Genomic DNA, 20,991 nt, shown 5'->3' with positions numbered 1-20,991 from the left:
TATTCTGTACAGTTTAAAAGCCTATCTTTTGTGTATGTGTGTGTGTTTCTGTGAAAATCTAAAAGCTATATGATAAGAACTGAGACTGTTTTTCTATCATTGTCATCATCATTTCCTAAATATTCATTGTGTGGAACATCATGTGTAAGACTTGTATGGAAGTGGATAGCCTATCTTTACATAGACATGAGAGATATTTATCATAAGATTACTAACATGTTAGTTTTCTTACTATTTTATAACTGTTTTTTTATTATGAAACTTATTGTCAAATTGGTTTCCATACAACACCCAGTGTTCATCCCAACTGGTGCCCTCAATACCCATCACCCACCCACCTCTCCCTCCCACCCCCCATAAACCCTCAGTTTGTTCTCAGTTTTAGGAGTCTCTTATGTTTTGGCTCCCTCCCTCTCTAACCATTTTTTTTTTACTTCCCCTCCCCCATGGTCTTCTGTTAAGTTTCTCAGGGTCCACATAGGAGTGAAAACATATGGAATCTGTCCTTCTCTGTATGACTTATTTCACTTAGCATCACACTCTCCAGTTCCATCCATGTTGCTACAAAAGGCCATATTTCATTCTTTCTCATTGCCACGTAGTATTCCATTGTGTACAAACCACAATTTCTTTATCCATTCGTCAGTTGATGGATATTTAAGCTCTTTCCATAATTTAGCTATTGTTGAGAGTGCTGCTATAAACATTGGGGTACCAGTGCCCCTATGCATCAGTACTCCTGTATCCCTTGGGTAAATTCCTAGCAGTGCTACTGCTGGGTCATAGGGTATGTCTATTTTTAATTTTTTGAGGAACCTCCACACTGTTTCCAAGAGCAGCTGCACCAGTTTGCATTCCCACCAACAGTGCAAGAGGGTTCCCGTTTCTCCACATCCTCTCCAGCATCCATAGTCTCCTGTTTTGTTCATTTTAGTCACTCTGACTGGCATGAGGTGATATCTGAGTATGGTGTTGATTTGTATTTCTCTGATGAGGAGCGACGTTGAGCATCTTTTCATGTGCCTGTTGGCCACCCGGATGTCTTCTTTAGAGACGTGTCTATTCGTGTTTTCTGCCCATTTCTTCACTGGATTATTTGTTTTTTTGGGTGTGGAGTTTGGTGAGTTCTTTATAAATTTTGGATACTAGCACTTTGTCCAATATGTCATTTGCAAATATTTTTTCCCATTCCGTTGGTTGCCTTTTAGTTTTGTTGATTGTTTCCTTTGCTGTGCAGAAGCTTTCTATCTTGATGAGGTCCTAATAGTTCATTTTGCTTAATTCCCTTGCCTTTGGGGATGTGTCAAGTAAGAAATTGCTGCGGCTGAGGTCAGAGAGGTTTTCCCTGCTTTCTCCTCTAGGGTTTTGATGGTTTCAAGTCTCACATTCAGGTCCTTTATCCATTTTGAGTTTGTTTTTGTGAATGGTGTAAGAAAGTGCTCTAGTTTCATCCTTCTGCATGTTGCTGTCCAGTTCTGTCAGCACTATTTGTTAAAAAGACTGTCTTTTTTTCCATTGGATACTCTTTCCTGCTTTGTCAAAGATTAGTTGGCCATACGTTTGTGGGTCCAATTCTGGAGTCTCTATTCTATTCCATTTGTCTATGTGTCTGTTTTTGTGCCATTACCATCCTGTCTTGATAATTGTAGCTTTGTAGTAGAGGCTAAAGTCTTGGATTATGATGCCTCCCTCTTTGGTCTTCTTCTTCAATATTACTTTGGCTCTTTGGGGTCTTCTGTGGTTCCATACAAATTTTAGGTTTGTTTATTCTGTATTTAAGAAGCATGCTGGTGCAATTTGGTTTTGGGTGCATTGAATGTGTAGATAGTTTTGGGTACTATTGACATTTTAACAATATTTATTCTTCCAATCCATGAGCACGGAATGTTTTTCCAACTCTTTATATCTTCTTCAATTTCCTTCATAAGATTTCTATAGTTTTCAGCATACAGATCTTTTACATCTTTGTTCAGGTTTATTCCCAGGTATTTTATGCTTCTTGGTGCAATTGTGAATGGGATCAGTTTCTTTATTTGTCTTTCTGTTGCTTCATTATGGTGTATAAGAATGCAACTGATTTCTGTACATTGATTTTGTATCCTGCAACTTGGCTGAATTCATGTATCAGTTCTAGCAGACTTTTGGTGGAGTCTATCAGGTTTTCCATGTATAATAGCATGTCATCTGCAAAAAGTGAAAGCTTGACTTCATCTTTGCCAATTTTGATGCCTTTGATTTCCTTTTGTTGTCTGATTGCTGATGCTAGAACTTCCAACATTATTTTAAACAGCAGAGGTGAGAGTGGACATCCCTGTCATGTTCCTGATCTCAGGGAGAAAGCTCTCAGTTTTTCCCCATTGAGGGAGATATTAGCTGTGGGCTTTTCATAAATGGCTTTTATGATGTTTAAGTATGTTCCTTCTATCCTGACTTTCTCGAGGGTTTTTATTAAGAAAGGATGCTGAATTTTGTCAAATGCTTTTTCTGCATCGATTGACAGGATCATATGGTTCTTATCTTTTCTTTTATTAATGTGATGTATCACATTGATTGATTTGCAAATATTGAACCAGCCCTGCATCTCAGGAATGAATCCCACTTGATCATGGTGAATAATTCTTTTTATATGCTGTTGAAATCGATTTGCTAGTATCTTGTTGAGAATTTTTGCATCCATATTCATCAGGAATATTGGCCAGTAGTTCTCTTTTTTTTGCTGGGTCTCTGTCTATTTGGGGAATCAAAGTAATGCTGGCTTCATAGAATGAAGTAACTCCAAACATTTTTGGGGGGAGGAGTAGAAACAATTATCATTGCTGGATTCTTAAACAATAGTTTCAGTAATTGTCTGGTAAAAATAAATATATGTTGTGAAAAGAAAGAAAGGGAAGGGAAGGGAAGGGAAAGGAAGGGAAAAAAGGAAGAAAGAAAGGAAAAAAGGAAGAAAGAAGAAAGAAAGAAAGAAAGAAAGAAAGAAAGAAAGAAAGAAAGAAAAGGGAAGGAAGGAAGGAAAAAAGGTAGAAAGTGAGAGGTATTTGAATATTTGGATTTTCTATATACATAGATTAAATTTACTAAATAATCTGTCTCTTCTTTATATTTCCCATAGAAATAAAAATTTAACCTTTGTGTAAATATTTGTACAACTGAGAGCCTCTCTAGACTGCTTCCTCTGTCCTAACAGAAGTCAAGTATATTCCTGAAATTAAAAATATATACTATTAAAATAAAAATGTTTATTTAGACACAGAACATAGTGTTTGGGGATAATATAATGAAAAATGGCTGTTTCAAAATGAAGTAACTATGAGAATTAAATCCATAAAATAAAATGTATATATTTAAGATGAAAATTAAATAGTATTGTAAGAGGATTTTCTGGCAAAAAGGAAGATTTAAAATGTTAACCTGAGTATACACAAAGTGATAAAACTGATTTGCCACATACAACTATTTTGAAATATAAACTGACTTAGTAGAGACAAAAGAATCTAAAAAAAAACAATAAAGTCTTGTAATAAGCTTTAAAATAGGAATAAACAGTGAACTCACAAATTACTGTCTTACAAATCAGACATTTATATTTTTTTTGAAATAAGAGAACAAATATTAACAAGATATTTCTGAACATTTTGTGAACAATGGAATTCTTATCTGCATACAGAGAGATAAAAACCTTAGCTTATAAAAAATAACCTATTACATAAAGAAGAAGGCATATTAAATAGGAAAAATAAACACATAAATGAAATACAGTCTTGGATATTTACAAAACACATTTTCCCTAGGAATACAAAACTTAAACTTCTTTTTTTGTTTTCATTTCAAGTTTTTTTGTTTCCAGTTTAGAGAACATACAACCCTCAGTATGTTCTTTACAATTAAAAGTCTGCTTTATGATTTCCCTCTCTCTTTCCTTTCCCCTATGTTTTTCTGTTTCATTTGTTAAATTCCACATATGAGTGAAATCATGTGGTATTTGTCTCTCTCCAACTGACTTATTTCACTTAGCATAATATATAGTGACTCCACCCACATCTTTGCAACTGGCAAGATTTTATTCTTGTTTATGGATGAGCAATATTCCACTATATCATCAACTAATCTTTGACAAAGCAGGAAAGAATATCCAATGGAAAAAAAGTTTCTTCAACAAATGTTAATGGGAAAACTGTACAGTAACATGCAGAAGAATGAAACTGGACCACTTTCTTATACCATACACAAAAATAAATTCAAAAGGGATGAAAGACCTAAATGTAAGACACAAAACCATCAAAATCCTAGAGGATAACACAGGCAGCAACCTCTTTGACATCAGTCACAGAAACTTCTTACTGAATATGTCTCCCGAGGCAAGGGAAACAAAAGCAAACATGAACTATTGGGACTTTACCAAAATAATGAGCTTCTGCACAGCAAAGGACACACTTAACAAAACTAAAAGGCAACTTTCAGAATGATAGAAGATATTTACAAATGACATATCTGATATAGGGCTGCTCTTCAAAATCTATAAATAAGTTAGCAAACTCAACACTCAAAAACAAATGATCCAGTTAAAAAATGGGCAGAAGACATGGATAGACGTCTTTCCAAAGAAGACCTACAGATGGCTAACAGATACACAAAAAGATGCTCAACATCACTCATCATCAGGGAAATACAAAACAAAACTACAATGAGATATCACTGCACACCTCTCAAAATGGTTACAATTAACAACATAGGAAACAACAGATGCTTCAAGGATACAGAGAAAGGGGAACCCTCTTACACTGTTGCTGGGAATGAAAACTGGTGCAACCACTCTGGAAAACTTGTTCTTCTTTAATATGTTCTGGGTCTCCATAGCTTTGTGAAGGAAAGTTTTGTTTGTTTGTTTTAATTTTTTTATATATATTTTTGCTTTTTTAAAAAAATATTTATTTAAATTCAAATTAGTTAACATACAGCATAGTATTGGTTTCAGGAGTAGAACTCAGTGATTCATCACTTACATATAACACCCAGTGCTCATTGAAACAAGTATCCTCCTCAATACCCATCACCCATTTAGCTCATCACCCCACCTACCCCCCGCTCCAGCAAAGCTCAGATTGTTCTCTATATTTAAGATCTCTTATGGTTTGCCTCCCTCTATGTTTTTATCTTATTTTTCCATTCCTTCTCCTATGCTAAGGAAAATATTTGTTTTACATGCTATTTACAGGAAACACTTAGGACATCTGATACCTACATTATGTTTAAGTAAGTTTTATCTATTCATTAACCTATGAGGCATAGGCATTCCTTCTTCTAAACATTCAGGTTCTTTCTATTCAAAAATGTCTCCTTCATGGAGTTGCTAGAACCATCCTGAGTCACTACATTCTACCCCTCACATCATCTCCCTTTGTAATCTGTATGTACAAATTTGATCTATTGTGCTTTATTTCATATTCTATGAATGAATATACCATAAAAAGTTTAAAGTCTATATCATAGTTTCTTTGCCTGTGACTCCTGTACAGATGCTATACTCAGTAGGCAAAAAGAATTTAAAGTCTATAGAAGTTTAATGGATGACATGGTAAAATTTACTAAAATTGAAAAAAAATTTTCTAAATCATTGATTCCTACCTAGTGAATCACAGGCTTTTCACTGAAATCATTATTAATACTACTTGGTATTTAACACACATTGTGAGAAGATTGAATTCGCATGAATCCCTGTGTGCTATTCCCAAACCCAGTTAAAAAAATATTCAAACAGCATAAAAATCATGGAGATAATTCTTCATGTGGCAATTGTAGTACTAACAATAGAGTTGAATAGAAGAAAAAATATATTTTTTTGAGCTTAGCTGATAAGGAGTACAAAAAAAGTGCCTAACAGTATCAAGAGCTTCCTTCACCTCTTAGTCCATGCCTATACATATATCTCAGACTCTTCTTTCCTGCAACTCAGGAAAGGCTGCAACTCTTCTGTTCAAGGTATGTCCTTCAACCTTTACTATTGAAATGATTCCTGTTCTTTTCAAAGATTTTGATCCACTAATACTCATTTGCCCATAAATTTTAAGTCTTTCCTTTTTACAGACTTTAAGTCAATAAAAATATCATTAGAAAAATTATCTACACTTGTCCTGCTGCTTCCCCTTTACTTCTGTCTTTATCCTATCCTATTTAGGATCTTATAACTGCAGGATTCTAAACTGCCTGTCTAACATCACTAGAAACATTCAGTTGATAATCCCAAGCTTTATTTTCAGTTCTTATCTTCCTTAAGTTTAATGTAGCATTTTAAAAGTAAATATTTATTAAAATATAACACACCTATAGAAAATTGCATGAATCACAGGTATATAGGCTAAATGAGTTGTGGGGTTTTTTTTTAATTTTTTTAAATGTTTATTTATTTTTGAGACAGAGAGAGACAGAGCATGAATGGGGGAGGGGCAGAGAGAGAGGGAGACACAGAATCGGAAGCAGGCTCCAGGCTCTGAGCCATCAGCCCAGAGCCTGACGCGGGGCTCCAACTCACGAACCGTGAGATCGTGACCTGAGCTGAAGTCGGACGCTCAACCGACTGAGCCACCCAGGCGCCCCAATGAGTTTTTTTTATATAGTATAAGCTACCTCTTTCTTCCTTCCTTCTTCTTCCTTCCTTCTTTCCTTCCTTCCTAACTCCCTTTTTTCCCTTCATTTCTCTTTTCTTCTCTCTCTGTTTTTTTAATTCTCTTATTTTGGAATCCCCCTTCATAGTTCTTTCTCTCTTATCCTTTCTTTTCAGCTTCTATTGCTGTTTCCTTTCCATATTTTTGCTACCTAGGTGTTTGCCTTCAGATTCTATCTTTGGATCTTTTTCATAAAAACCTAAGTATTCTTCAGAGTGATCTTATCTATTTCCATAACTCTAATTAAATCTAATTACCATTTCCATAACTCTAATTTCCATAACTCTCTCCAGTTTGATGTTTCATAAATACCTCAGACATAACACAGCAAAACTAACAACATAAAGCTATGAGTTCTAGAAGACTGCTTGTGTTAAAGTCCTAGAATTTTACTGACTAGATATGTGACTTTGGACAGGAGGTCATTTGATATCAATGTTTTCCTTTTTATTATGAAGACACATCATGTATATTTTCTTGTGGCTAATATAGCAGATTGCCCCAAACTTGGTAGCTTAAAATAAACAGAAATTTATTTTCTCATAGATCTAGAGGCCAGAAGTCCAAAATCAGTATCATTGGAACAAAATAAGATGTCAATATAGCTTCATTCCTTCCAGAGACTTTATGAGAAAAATTGCTGTTTGTTTCTTTCAGTTTCTGCTGATTGCTGGCATTCCTTAACTTGTGACCACATCACTCCAATCTCTGCCCCCATGGTCACACTGGCTCCCTCTGTCTGTATCAAATGTCTTCTGCCTCTCTTTTATAAGGATAAATTAGATGGCATTTGGGACCCACCAGAATAATACAAGATAATCTCCCCATTTAAAATCCTTAAATTAATCACATCTCCAAAGAATCATTTTGAAAAAAAGGTAATATCCATAGATTCTGGTGATTAAGACATGATACCCTTGTGGGGGCCATTATCCTAAATATTTCATACTTCTTTTTTTAATGATTATAAAACTGAGTTTATTTTGTTTTTATTTCAAGGTCATTATTCACCCTACTCTAAATGATAATAGTAATTATCTCATGGACTTGTCATGTGGTTAAAAGGGTAATTTCAAATATAAAACTTAGAATACTTGAACAGAGTAAGTACTCACTATTTATTATTTTTATTGTTCTAATATGTTTCCTTTTTTCATATTCTCTTTCTTAGGAAAAGCTACCCAATATGAATGTTGTGATCATGTTATATAAATTTTATCTTCTTAATAAAAGATTCCCACTGACTTGGCTTAACCCTTACCAGCCCTTGCCACAAATTTTATAGCATACTGACTATCCCTCATACTTCTTCTTCAACCTGTTGCTGAAGTTCTATGCCTAAAGTAAACACTACTCATAATTTTCCTCAGTTTAACAGCCTTTTTTGTATTCTCTTTGGCCTTTTCTATTTTCACCCAATTTTATCATGGCTTCCACACTTTCAAGGTTTGGTTGTCTTGTGCCCCACCTTGCTTGATTGAAATCAGAATTCAAAATTAATCTTAGATATTAGATGCCCAAGAATTTTTACTCCTTACCATATTCTTAGTAGACTTCTAATAGACATACTGGCATTCATTTATTTCACAAAACATATTTCACAAACTGATTAGTATATGATTAGCAATGAAAACAGAAAGAGAATGAGACACAGTCTATTATGTAAGGTTGTTAAAAAAACAATTGTGGTAGGTGGAAAAATAGACCTGCAAAGATATATTCACTCTCTAATCCTTAGAACCCATGAGTAATTACCTTACATTGTGATATGTGATTAAGAATCTTGAGACAGGAGCTTATCCTGGGTTATCTGGATAGACCATGTATTCCTATAAAAAGAAGCAGAGGGAGATTAGAAATAGACACACACAGAGAACACAATTTAAACAGAAGATAAAGATTGGAATGATGCAGCCACAAACCAAGAGAAGCCAAGAAATACAACAGCCACAAGACACTAGAAGAAGCAAAGGACATATTCTGCCTGGAGCTTCTGGAGGTAGTATGACCCTACCAACACTTAATTTTGGACTGCTGGCATTCAGAACTGTGAAAAAATACATTTAAATTATTCTGAACCACCAATGTTGTAATAATTTTTTATAGCAACCCTAGTACATTAATAAAACAATGCAGAAGTACAATGGAGATCAGCCTGCATCTCCTAAATCAACATGGATGCAACTAATCAGGAAGATTTCTTAGAAGAAGTCTTGGCTGAAATGAATGTCTCAATTGAATAAAAATTAATCAGATAGAAAAGAAGAAAACACACATCATGTAAGACCCAAAGGGAAGCAAGAAACTGTGAGGTGTTCAGAAAACCACATGCATTTTGGTACTGCTGAAATTTTATCAACAGTGTCCATAATGAGGATGGAGATAAAGTTAGGAACAGATCATGGAGAACAATTTTTCCTTTTATAAATAATTATAATTTTATTCTATAGGTTATAAGAGCCAGTGACATTTCTGAAACAAGATTCTATTTAAAATGGTAGTTATTTGGTAGTTGCACTACAGTGAACAAGATGGGTAATAGTGATACCACTTAGAAAGTTGCAAGAATGTAAAGGAGTGGACATATTAAAATTTTTTCAGTAGATATAATCAGTAAGACTTCATGATTATTTAGCTGGCTTGGAAGGAAGGAAAGAGAAGAGGGAGAAAGACATTCATGTTTCTAGCTTCAATGATTGCTTGGCCAGGGGTAACTATAAAACCTGCAGGTAGAAATATTTAATATGTGTCTGAACATATAAGTTTGAAATTCATGGTAGAAGTGTAGGCTTAAAGATGCAAATATGAAAATTGCCTTAATTTATAACACAGTATTACATGTACATATTTTAATTACCTCTCACTCTACTACACCAAAACTTAAGAAAGGGTCTATGTCTTATTACTCTTCATCTTCTTAGCCATTAGCAGAAATTCAGAAGTCATACAATGTAGGCTTAATAAATAAATTAATGTTTTGGTTTGAATATTGGTGCTTTCAGTATGTAAAATTAGATCCGTTTTGAATAAAATGCTGCTTAATAGAGTTTAACTCTGTAGAAAAAGTCTAAAATAACACATTCACCCTCAAAAATAATGCCATCACCTGATTTAAGAAAAGGAAAACATCATTATAAATTTAAAAAGGGAAGAGTGACTGAGTGGCTCAGTCAGTGAAGCATCTGACTCTTAATTTCAATTCAGGTCATGACCTCAGGGTCATGACATCAAGCCCCACATCTGGGATTCTTGGAGATTCTTCTTCAGATTCCCTCTCCCTCCCTCTCTGTCTCTCCCCAATGATTCTTTCTTTCTTTCAAAAAAAAAATTAAAAATTTAAAACGAAAAAGGGAAATTATATACAAAAAATGGGAACAGAACATTTAACATCAAGGAAACCTTTACAGCCACAAATAAGAAATAGGAGGTAAAAGCAAATATTCCCAATACTAAGATACATTCTGACATGCTATTTTAAACTGTTCTATACCACATGGAAATTTAATAAAATATGTATCATTAAGGGATGGAAATATTAATATTTGGTTATTTTCAGCTTTGGTTTCTGTGATTCTAGGAAATTTGTACTTTATTTTCCTTTGTTTTTAAAAACAAAGCATTTAATAAAAGACTCCCTCTCTATCAAGCAACACTAAAAATAGCTGTAGTTGGGCAAGGAAGATTGTCTTTAAGAATTCAATTCAAATCAAAGATTTTTATGAAATATATATTTTTAAATTATACCCACTCTTTAGTACCCCAATCATTTTCTGTTATAAGGTAACACATTTTACTCAAAAAGATACTTTTAAAAAGATATACACATTATTAGACTCAATAATTAGCCACCAAAGATTGTATTGATTAGTTAGGTATTCACACTTCCCCTGTGTAGAGGTCAAGGCTTAGAATGGAAAAAAAGTACTCTATGACAACACAGGAAAAGAAAAAAATGGGTATCGTGGTGGTATTTTTCTCAAATAATCAAAGCAGATTGATTTGATTAAAATACTTTTCATTGCTAGTAAATTTTTAGTGTTTTTTTTTGTTTGTTTTGTCATTTTTTCCTTCACAGCAACTTCTGGAATTGCAGCTGCCTTGATTAATGACCCTAGTATAAACAACAAAGCCTGGCATGTGAAATGTAATGAATATAATATTTGTTGAATAGCACAGTCATTATTAACTTTTACTTCACAGAACTAGCTTAAGAGTAACTTTTAAGAAGCGGCATGGATGTGCCCAGAAACTTAAGCACTGAAATAATGTAAGAGGGGTGCCTGGGTGGCTCATTTGGTTAAGCATCCAACTTCAGCTCAAGTCATGATCTCAGGGCTTATGAGTTCAAGTTCCATGTCGGGCTATATGCTGTCAGCGCAGAGCCCACTTCAGATCCTCTTTCTCCCTCTCTGTCTCAAAAATAAATAAACATTAAAAAATATTATGAGTTATAACACAGCAGAAATTGAAGTAAAGGAAGAGAAGAAACAAGCTTTGCTGTAAAATGATTGCCATACCTTATCTGTGAGATTGAATATACTTATAAATGAAAGTAACATAATAGGCAAGATCATTAACCATAATATCTGCTTAATGGTGCCCTTTTCTAACAAGAATGGAAAGCATGCATATACACATACCTATAAGTAAATTATTAAATTAATTTTAAATAATTATAATTTAATTCATAGTGAAATAAATTGTTTGAAAATTAATAAACCAAAATAACTTGAGCACTGGGTCTTTTGACAATTTTGGCTCATCAGGTGTGACAGTATAAGGAGGGTTGGTAGTACTATAAGTTATATTCTGTTTTATCTTTATGGTACAAAATGCTGATGGGAGTACTTCTAGCCTTAGCTACTCATTTCTCCTTGAGACTATATTCTAGATATTAAAATGTATTTTCACTTTCAAGGCTCTTTAATTAAGTTGAAACATTCCAGTCTGGATTCCAGCCTGGATTCATTTAAATGGATTTTTTTAATTTGTTTATTTACTGCTTGTATATTTTCAATGTAATAGCATTTAACATTATTCTGAGTGCAAAGAGTGCATATATCATTTAATCAAATACATATGTGCTTAAGCGATAGATGAGAATCTTGAATGTATAATAAAATATAAAAACTCAAATAAAAGAGATACTTACAAGGACACCTGTGTGACTCAGCCTGTTTAGTGTCTGACTCTTGATTTTGGCTCAGGTCATGATCCCAGGGTCATAGGATTGAGACCCACATCATACACTGGGCTCTGTTTTGAGCATGGAACCTGCTTGGAATTCTCTCTCTTTCTCTTTCTGCCCCTCTCCCCGACTCAAATGCTCTGTCTCTAAAATAAAATATATTTTTTAGGAATTTTAAAAAGAAATTCTTACAAAAGTATACATAAAAGAAAGTTGACATGGATATGCAATGAAGTCCATAAGGATCTATAATGAAAATAGAAGAATAAAGAATCAAAATTTTAAAATCATAGTAGTTTTCCTCTCTGTGCTCTATTGGCATGTCAATTCAAAGGAGGATTAGTTTAAACTTTTTTTAAGTTTAAAGTTTAAATCTTTTTTAAGTTTAAAAATTTAAATTTAAAGTTAAAATTTATAATTTTAATTGTATGATTTATAAATATAAAAAATAAAATAAAGTATTATTAGTATAAAATATAACTTCAAAACAATCGTAATTGCATTGGGGAATTTAAATAGTATAAACACATCAAACTAAATTGACATTCAAAGAACATTTCTTGAGAGCTATACCATTATTGTGAGGGTTTTGCAGCTGAAAAAATCATGTTTGGAATAGTAATTTGTGATTTATAATCTCACTTTCAACCCTGAATGGCTTCATCTCCCCAAAAATCAAAATCAAATCAAATTATTCTTGATATAAATCCTGAAGTATCACTTGAAAGGCTATTTCTAGAAAATTTTGTGCAAAAGAAACATAACCTTGTTAAAAAAAAAAAAAGTCCTTTCAAGGCGATTTCATTGAAAAGATAATGTGCATTCCGCTGTCCATGTTTTTTGATGTTTTGTATTTGTGTTCTTAAAAGCAATGAATAGTAATCACTTTTGAATAGATTAGAATTTCATGTAGTAATTTTTAATAAATAATAAAATTAGAAATCTAATTTTTATCATTTAAAACTAGAGGATTTATTACATTTTTATTGTGCTAAAATATACATAACATGAAATTTATATTCATAGTGTTGTGCAACCAACCACCAGAACTTTTTCATCTTTCAAAACTTGAACTCTATACCCATGAAACAATAACTTCCCATTCCTCCCTCTTCTCAGGTTCTGTCAACACCGTTCTATGTCCTGTTTCTGTGATTTTGACTCCAGGAGTACCTAATAAAAATGAAATTATATAGTATTTATTTTTTTGTGACTGGCACACTTCACTTAGCATAAGTGCTTAAGATTCATCTATATTGTAGCATATGCCATAATCTTTTTTTCTTAAGGCTGAATATATTCTATTGAATATATATATCACCTTTTGCTTATTCATTTACTTGTCAGTGGATACTTGAGCTGCTTCCATATTTTAGCTATTTTGAATAATGCTGCTATCAACATAAGTGTAAATATCTCTTTGAGACCTTGCTTTTGATTCTTTTAAATGTATACCCAGAAATACAATTGCTGGATCATGTGTCAATTCTATTTTTAATTTTTTGAGGAACCTCCTTACTGTTTTCCACAGTACTTGTACCATTTCACATTTCCCTAACAGTGCACAAGGTTTCCAATTTCTCCATATCCTTGCCAACACTCATTATTTTTTGACGGTTTTGTTTATAGTAGTCATTCTAATGGGTGTCAGGTAATATTTCACTGTAGTTTTGTTTTGTGCTTTCCTAATGATGATTGATTTTGAGTATCTTTTTGTGTACTTTTGGTCATTTGTATATCTTCTTAGGAATGTCTACTTGTCTTTTGTCCATTTTTGAATCAGGTTTTTTGTTGTTGCTGTTGTTGAGTTTTATGAGTACTCTGTATATTCTGGGTATTTATCCCTTATTGGATACATAATTTGCAAATAATTTCTTCCATTCTGAGGGTTGACTTTTCATCTTCTGTTGATAGTGTCTTTCAATGCATAATTTCCTTTTAATTTCCATGAACTACAATTTTTTAAAGTTTATTTATTTATTTATTTATTTGGAAAGAAAAAGCAAAAGTGGGGAAGGGGCAGAGAGAGAGAGGGTGAAAGAGAACCTAAGCAGCCTCCACATTATAGGCTGAGCCTGACATGGGGTTCAATCCCATGATTGCGAGATCATGACTGGAGCTGAAATCCAGTCGGTGGCTCAAATGACTGAGCTACTTAGGTGCCCCATGAAGTTGATATTTTCTATTTTTATTTTGTCACCTTTGCCTTTAGTGTCATATCAAAAAAAAAAGGGGGAGGGTTGCCTGAGTGGCTCAGGCAGTTAAGCCTCCAACTTCAGCTCAGGTCATGATTTCATGGTCTGTGAGTTCAAGCCCCAAGTCGGGCTCTGTGCTGACTGGAGCCTGCTTCAGATTCTGTGCCTCCCTTTCTCTTTCCCTCCCCTGCTCATGCCTCTGTCTCTCAAAAGTAAATAAACATTTAAATAAACAAACAAACAAACACAAAAATCAATGTCAAATCCATTGTTGTGAAGCTTTGGTACTTATGTTTATGTTTTAGAATCAATGCAAGCCATCAGCATTTTTTTTAATGGACTCATTAAATTTTGTTCACTTAACTATATTTACAGATTCCAGTTTCTAAACTGACTTAAAACAAGCTACAACATGTTTCTTTAGCCTTCTCATAGTTCAAGTTTCCAGTTTTTAACTGTACTTTAATCTCTTATTTTGTATTCCTTTCCTCCTATGATCACTGTATAATTATACAAGCTCTTAGCATGAGTAGGTGAGTGGTAGTGATCACAGAAATATCTGAACCAAGTAAGACATGCTAAAAATACCAGCAACTACCATGGATAAGAGTTCATACCCATAGTCATTAATCAAAAGTAAAATACATATGATATTATTTACGTATTTATATAATGTATATTCTATATATATATATTAAATGAAAATAATTTCAAGAGCAAGGAATTACAACACTGTCTTCAAAGGACTCAAACAGGTAGAATTCCAAGTAAATGCCTCTAAAAATTGACAAAAAAACCTAATGATTGAAATATTAAATTCAATGATAATTCAAACTGCTCTGTACAACAGGTGAAGTTAAAAATAAAATCAATAACTCAAAATATATGGAAGCATTATATATGTCTAAGTAAATTATGCATAATGAAGTAGGAAGAGAAAAAATTATGGCTGGGATTTCTCACTATTGTGATCATTTTCTCATCAAAATTTAGAACAGTGCCTGGAACATAGCAAGGCCTCAATGATTGTCTGCTGAATGAATTAATAAATATACTCAAAGTATACTTTGTTTATATGTTATTATGAAGCATACATTGTTTTGCATGTAATCATTTAATATTTAAAATTTTTAATACATAATGATATGCTAAGGTTTTTTTTATGTACTTATTTTTCACACTTTATACAGTTCCAGGAAATCATTTTATACAGTTCCAGGGATTTACTTATTCATTTAGGCCAGGGGTCAGCAAACTGTAACCTGCTGTTCATTTTGTATAGTTTGCAATAAAAAATGGATTTAATATTTTAAAGTTTTGTTAAAAAATGAAAAAAGAAGAACATGAACAGAGGCTATATGTGGCTCATAGAGCCTGAACTATTTACTATCTGTCACTTTGAGAAAACACTTGCCAACCCTTGATAAAGGCTATCTATTTTATTAACATATAGTTATTAATAATATACTTTATTATTATTCCTGATATCTCATTATTTTCTTTCCTTTTATATTCTAAAATTGTACATGTCTATTTCCTTTTTTTTTTCCTAAAAATTTTGTGAAAACTGTGTCATATTTGGTACTTTTTTGAGCAAAAAAAAAAAAAAATAGCTTGCTAATATTTCCTAGCTGTAATTACTGTTATTTTGGCCTATTTCACTGAGTAATGCCTTTCACATTTATTTTTTGTTTGTATTTAATTTTTTCTTGTTGTATGCTTTGTTCCAAGTAAAATATCATTCCCCTTAACCTTAATCTATTAACTCACCAAAAAAAAAATCAGCTTTAACTAAAATTCTAAGTAATGGAAAGGAGCAATTAAAAAAGAACACACTGCTAAGAGATGAAACAATCAATAGGACAAGAACCAGATATAAAACAGACTTTGATCAGACAAGGAATTTGAATTATGTTTGATTAATATTGAAAGATTCTAATAAAAAAGAAAAACATGCAAGATGAGAAGTGTCATTTATGAAAACAGATATAAATTATAGAAAGTATTATTGGAAATACTAGATTTTAAAATGCAGTGACAAAAATGAAGAATACTTTTGATGAGCTCATGAGGAGACTCAAAAGAGACTAGAAAATAATCAGTAAATGTGAAGGTACACAACTTATAGAAATTATACTTATATACATTGTTAAATAAAGAGAGTTATATGAATTATATACACAAGTCATATAAATAGAAATGAGTAAAGAAAGAATAGAATTATAGTAGTAATAAAAATAGATTATTCAATATATTCAATATTAAACAGTCTAATATGTATTCTGTTATTCCAGGATATTAAAACAGAGAAAACTGAACTTGGAAAATATTTGAACAAATAATGACTGATGATTTGTCCAAAATTAATGATATACATCAAATCATACATCTAAGAATCTCAAAGACCATGAAGTGGGGTACACACAAACACACACATACACACACACACACACACACCTCTGCACATAAAAGATAAATCTTTAAGAAAGCTTGACAATGAGGCACACATACAAAGGGAAAAAAATCAGAAGACATCTTGTCAGAAACTAAACAAGTCATATTCCAATGGAGTAACGTCTTTAAAGGGACATGAGAAAGAAAAAAAATTTTGACACCCAGAGAAAATGACTTTCAAAATTGAGGGCAAAATATACTTTCTTTTCTGGAAATATTACATAGATGCACCTTTCTTATACTTCTATCAAATACAACTAAAACCCTGGACATTATATGTAAAATATAAAACGACTCTAAAAAACAGAGAGAAGATGGCAACTACTTAAGGAACTCAGGGTCTAAGGAACAACATGATGTTAAGTTCCTTGGATTTCCTTTTTGCTTGATATATCCCAGACTTGTATTCAAAGAATACAGCACTCTAGAAATATCAATGATCCCAGACAAAGAAAACTCCAACAAAACCAACTCTGTGTATCCACAAGATCAGGAAAGAGGCAGTTAAATCATGCCAGAAGACGTTTAGACAGTAACCATATTCCAACCAAATACAAAATATTAAATTTTGACCCCAGCCAAAACCACATCAACAAAAACTGAGTGAAGAAACTTAATTTGCACCCTTGCTGTGGTATAATGGAACATCTCAGCCAAATCCTCTCATTTCTCTGATCCCCTTTCAATTTGGTATCAAAGAAAGCTCAGTAAGGAGACCATTCTCATAAGGTAATAAGAAGATTCCTTCACTTTATGGTGTCAGTGGAGGCTATGAGGAAACTGTACTTAATCCCTTACTGTAGTAGTAAGGCAACCTAAAAATCCCTTTTGGTTAGTGTCAGAGGAGATTTGATGGACAGGAAGTGTTTTATCATTGTTCTGTATTACCAGACAACCCCCTTCCCCAGGACATCAGTGGAGCCTATAGGATGAACAGTAATTAGGTACTTCTAACTCTTGCAGCCAGGGAGTAATTAGTAGATCCTACTGGGGAGTCATAAGTCTCACCCTTGCTTAACTATAACATGAAACTCCCCACCACAAGTGTCAACAGAGGCTGAATAGGGAACATAGATTTTTATCCCAATTTACTGTAAAGTGATGGTGATGCCATCTTCCTACCACAGTAGTGTCAAAGGAAGTCAGCTTTGAAAGAAAAAAAGTGTAAATAAAACCAAAACTCTCATTGACTAATATCCAAAATGTCAAGATTTTAACTGAAAATAACTTGTACCATTAAGAACCAGGAAGATCCAGGGGTGCCTGGGTGGCTCAGTCAGTTAAGCATCTGACTTTGGCTCACGTCATGATCTCACAGTTCATGAGTTTAAGTCCTGCATTGGGTTCTCTGCTGTCAGCACAGAGGCTGCTTCCGATCTTCTGTTCCACTCTTTCTCTGCCCCTCCCCTGCTGGTCTCTCTCAAAATAAATAAACTTAAAAAAAAGAATGAGGAAGACCCACATGGAATTGAGAGAGAGAGACAGAGACAGAGACAGAGACAGAGACCAACATACCAACATCAAAATGTTGTAGATGTTAGAACTACCTGACAAAGACTTCAAGGAAGCATCATAAAAATATTTCAACAAGCATTGCAAAATGCTTAAGCATTAAAGGGTAGAAAGTTTCAACAAATAAATATAAGATATAAGGAAAAACATAAAGGAGTACTTTAGGACTCAAAAATACAGCAACAAAAATTTAAAAATCCAATAGAAACTTCTGGTTTCTGATCTGTCACGGAAAGACTTTGGAAACCATCATCTCACTCACACGAGGAAAAAGTTGAACAAACTAAAATCCAACAAGTACTCCTTAGATTTACCAGGGAATTGAGGCCACAGGGCAAACCACTGCCTCTGAAATTAAAGAGACAGGGTGATGGATACAGAGAATCAGAACTTATTGGAGTAGAAATCTCTAGAAGAATCAGTGTAATGGTAAGAAAATCTGAGGTGTAATTGATGAATTACTCGTGGTTCAGTGCATACAGGTTTGAGATTAAAAAAACTCCAGAGGGGCCCAGTTTTAGTTTTATTTCTAAGAATCCGACTAGGTTCTCATGGTAGAGATTGGAGAATGATCCCTTTGTGCATCTAGCAAAGAGAGGGAAAATAGCCATTTTGAAATACATACAGAGTATTCTGTTTTTCTTAACAAAGTCTATCCTCAAAAGACACAGTTTTACCAGAACCTAACCAACTGGGGTTTTACCAGAGCTTAACTCACTTGGGGGAAGGAAAATTTGCAACTCCAGCCTGCTTTAGCCTTTCTGTTCCCCTTAAAGCAATGGGTGGCATGAGGAACACTAAGGTGAGAGAGGGTGGACAGGTTCTGCAAGGTGGAAACAGTGCACAGGTTGTTTTGGAATTGGATATTATTGAGTCTTTCTGGGCTGAGAGGAGCTGTGACATTCAGTGGGGTGGTCTCTAACAGAGGCTGCTTCCAATTATTTTGCGGAACTCCTCTCACAAACTGGAAAGGGGAGTTTTTGACCCTATATAAGGTTTGTACTAGAATCATCATGGCAGCCTTTCTCTATGGAGGGGCTATAACCACAAAATGAGTCTAGGGGTTATCCTAGGGCAGAAGTGGAAGAGGCGAGCAAATGTTCTGCACCTATGGTTCTTGATCTGTCAGCCCCAAGGTCTTGGGAGACACAAAGTCAGTATGGTGTGCCTCTGGGCTTCTAATGTGTAATGTACTTATCACCATGCTTGCCTCCAGCTCACCTCTCTATCATTCTCCCTTCAAGGACTTAAGGCTCTACCTCAGAACGTTCTTTTCACTGCTTGTATCTAGCTTCTACGTAACAGCCAGATAAGCATAAAACTTCACAACAAAGGCTTATTTACCCAAGTTCCTTTTCCCCAGTACATCATATTCAGTCTCTGACAACAACAACAAATCACAAGGCATACTAAAAGAGCACAACTTGAAAAGACAAAATTAACATCAAGACCAGTTTCAGAGATGGCAATGATGTTGAAATGATCAGACCTGGAATTTAAAACTGATTAATAAGTTAAGGGCTCTAGGGGCACCTGGGTGGCTCAGTCAGTTGAGCATCCGACTTTGCCTCAGGTCATGATCTCATGGTTTGTGAGTTTGAGCCCTGCGTCAGGCTCTGTGATGACATCTCGGATCCTGGAGCCTGCTTTGGATTCTGTGTCTCCCTCTCTCTCTGCCCCTTCCCCACTCACACTCTGTCTCTCTCTCTCTCTCCTTCAAAAATAATAAATAAACATTAAAAAAAATAAGTTAAGGGCTCTAATAGAAAAGATGGACAGCATGAAAGAGCACAGGTAATATAAGGGGAGAGATGAAATTCCTTAGAAAGGCTCAATAAAGAAATGTTAAAAATAAAAAATGCTTAAAATAAAGACTTGATGGGATTATCAGTGAGTTGGGTATGGATGAAGAAAGACTCCGTGAACTTAAAGAAATGTGAATAGAAATTTCCCAAACTGGAATGCAAAGGGAAATAAAAGAAAAGGATGGAACATCATATGAAAGAAATGTGGGACAACTACAAAAGATGTAAATACGTGTAATAAAACTATCAAAAGGTGAAGAGAGAAAAGAATAGAAAAATTATTTGAAACAATAATGACAGAATTACCCCCAAATTAATGATGTCTATCAAACCAAAAATCCAGGAAATTCATGGACCATCAGCATTATTTATACTAAAAACTCTACAGTCACATATACATATTTGAACAGTAGAAAATCAAAAAGGAAATCTTGAATCAAATAGAAGGAAAAAAGCATCTTACTTATAGAGAAGCAAGGATAATAACTATGTTGGACATCTCTTGAGAAACCATGCAAGGAAAAAGAGAGTAGAGTGAAATATAAAAAATGTTGGGGGGAAAATCTGCCAACCTAGAAATCTGTACCTGGCTAAATTATACCTCAAGAGTGAGGGAGTAATAAAAATTTCTCAGATCAAAAACTTTTTTGAATAAATTTGTCCCCAGTAGACCTGCCTTGCAAGAAATGTTAATACAAAGAAAGAAAATATTATGTTAGAAATTTGGATATACATAAAGAAAGGAAGAGAATTAGAAAACAAATAAATGTAAAATAAATATTTTATTTTTCTTATTCTTAGTTGTTCTAACAGATAAAAACTTATTTAAAGTAATTATAGCAACAATTCTTTTTGTTAATTATAGCTTGTGAATAAGTACAATGAGTGACGGAAATGTTATAAGGGATGGGAAGGAGGAATTGAGAATACTTTGTTAAAATTTATTGCATTATAGTGTTAATTATTTGTGGAATGTTATAGTGTTAATCATTTTAAATGTAAATTATCTAAATACATTAAATAAAATACAGACTATCAAAGTAGATAAGCAAGACCAAGCCCTTCATTGTCTACAATAAACATACCTGACACATAAAGACACACAAATATTAAACGTAAAGGTATGGAGAAAAAATACCATGTTAAAAATAATGAAAAGAAAGCTGAAGTAGCTATAT

The sequence above is a fragment of the Puma concolor genome, chromosome B4, assembly GCF_028749965.1.
Source record: "Puma concolor isolate L17-30 chromosome B4, mPumCon1.1.hap2, whole genome shotgun sequence".
In the NCBI taxonomy this organism is placed as follows: Eukaryota; Metazoa; Chordata; class Mammalia; order Carnivora; family Felidae; genus Puma; species Puma concolor.
Note: the sequence above shows the minus strand (reverse complement) of the source record.